Raw genomic sequence first — 2,267 nt, 5'->3', positions numbered from 1 at the left:
AGTTGTCACTCCCATCCTCACAACAAGAGAAATATTGAACAAACTTAAAATCAGCAACTCTTTTTAAATCCATCAGAGAATTAATGCCACAGGACAAACCACTGGTCCCCAAATTAGAGATCACAACTCACTGCAGCAGAAGCCCAGGAGCAGAAACCTTAGTGGCAATCAGTATTGGGGTAGGGAAACTTAAATTGTAATTGATAAATTGCTAGAGGCTCAGTATGGGTGAGGGTGACAGTTAAAAATTCCAGATAGAGAGAGTAGTCTTGGGGAGGGGGACACACACTTATGTGAGTTTTACTTCTAAGATCCCTACAAATTCTCACAGTGAAGATTAGAGAAAAATCTCCTTGTGTTTCGGCAGGAGGGAGGGAAAAGCAGACATTTTGGAATATGCTCAGAGAATTTTGTTTTTCTTAACAATATCTGCCTTCAAGAGAAAGTATTTTACCACAGTCTAGCTAACTGGGGTTTTACTAGGGTCTAACTTACCCAAGAGAAGGGAAACACCTAGTCCCTACTAGCCTTCCCGTTTCACCAAAGAGTGAAACAAAACAAAACGTTATTAAAAAGCATTTGTGAATGTCACAGCTTGGGGGTAACAAGCAAAGTAAAAAAATGAGACCAAATTATAGGATGATAGAATACCTTATATTTTCCCACATGTTAAAAACACATTAATAGGTCTTTTGTGTAATAAAATTGTAATGTAACTATGTCTCAGAACTTATTTAAGAGGAAATGTCTAGAAAAGCCTCAAAACAATAAGGAGACAAAAACAGTATAACAGAGAAAATTTTTGCATTTGACATCTACAGCTATAGCAAACAATAAACACAATCTAAGCACTAGCCATATAAACATAAAGCCTCACACTAAATGCCTACTTAGTTCAGTTTATTTTACCCAATACATCATATCTTGCTTTCAAAAAATTACAAGACATACTAAAAGACAAAAAAGACAGTTTGAAGAGACTGAGCAAGCATTGAAACAAGACTGAGATGTGGTAGAGGTATTCAAATTCAAATTAGAATTTAAAATTCAAATTCAAATTATTGAACAAGTAATTTAAAATAACTATAATTAGGGCCAGGTGCAGTGGCTCATGCCTGTAATTCCAGCACTTTGGGAGGCCGAGGCAGGTGGATCACCTGAGGTCAGGAGTTCAAGATCAGCCTGGCCAACATAGTGAAACCCCATCTCTACTAAAAATACAAAAAATTAGCTGGGCATGGTGATGGGCACCTGTGATCTCAGCTACTCAGGAGGCTGAGGCAGGAGAATCACTTGAACCCAGAGGGTGAAGGTGGCAGTGAGCTGAGATCATGCCATTGCACTTCAGGCTGGCAACAAGAGCGGAACTCCATCAAAATAAAAAAAAACTACAATTAATATGATAGGCATTCTACTGAAAAAAGCAGGCAATATTCAAGAACAGATGGGTAATGTAAGCAAAGAGATGGAAACTCAATATTGTTAAAATATCAGGAAGAATGAAAAAGAAATACTAGAAATAAAAAAGACTTTAACAGAAATAAAAAATACCTTCGATGGGCTCATTAGTACACTGAACACAGCTGAGAAAAAAAAATCCGTGAGCTTGGAGAAGTTAATCAAAACCTCCAAAATTGAAATGCAGTGTATGATGACACCTTGGTAATGCTGCAGACTCCTGAGTGTGCAGTGAAGAGGTGAACTTTGAAGAGTCACATATGTGAAAAAAAAAATGCACAGAGCAAAAAATGAAAAATACAGAACAGAATATCTAAGAACTGTAAAACAATTACAAAAGGTGTAACATATATAATAAGACTACCAGAAGATGAAGACAAAGAGAAACAGAACCCAATAAGATATTTGAAATAATATTGATTGAGAATTTCTCAAAGTTAACACCTCCAAACAACAGGCACCAAAAAAAATCAACCCGGCCGGGCGCAGTGGCTCACACCTGTAATCCCAGCACTTTGGGAGGCCAAGGCGGGCGAATCACAAGGTCAGGAAATCAAGACCATCCTGGCTAACACAGTGAAACCCCGTCTCTACTAAAAATACAAAAAATTAGCCGGGCAAGGTGGCAGGCACCTGTAGTCCCAGCTACTCGGGAAGCTGAGGCAGGAGAATGGCATGAATCCTGAGGAGTGGAGCCTGCAGTGAGCCGAGATCACACCACTGCACTCTAGCCTGGGCGTCAGAGCGAGACTCCGTCTCAAAAAAAAAAAAAAATTCAACACTTATGCATATCATGTTCAAATCTCAAA

At 38.7% G+C, this 2,267-nt stretch overlaps 1 non-coding gene across 1 annotated transcript; it reads left to right on the top strand.

The window, feature by feature from the left end:
* Positions 1 to 1,643: 1,643 nt before the first annotated feature.
* Positions 1,644 to 1,717, top strand: LOC129006998 (small nucleolar RNA SNORD55/SNORD39). Its single transcript, XR_008492180.1, has one exon. It is a non-coding gene; the product is annotated as a small nucleolar RNA SNORD55/SNORD39 (small nucleolar RNA).
* Positions 1,718 to 2,267: the final 550 nt, after the last annotated feature.

The sequence above is a fragment of the Pongo pygmaeus genome, chromosome 8, assembly GCF_028885625.2.
Source record: "Pongo pygmaeus isolate AG05252 chromosome 8, NHGRI_mPonPyg2-v2.0_pri, whole genome shotgun sequence".
Taxonomy (NCBI): domain Eukaryota; kingdom Metazoa; phylum Chordata; class Mammalia; order Primates; family Hominidae; genus Pongo; species Pongo pygmaeus.
The sequence above is the reverse complement of the archived record's forward strand: the minus strand, read 5'-3'. Positions and strand labels throughout refer to the sequence as shown.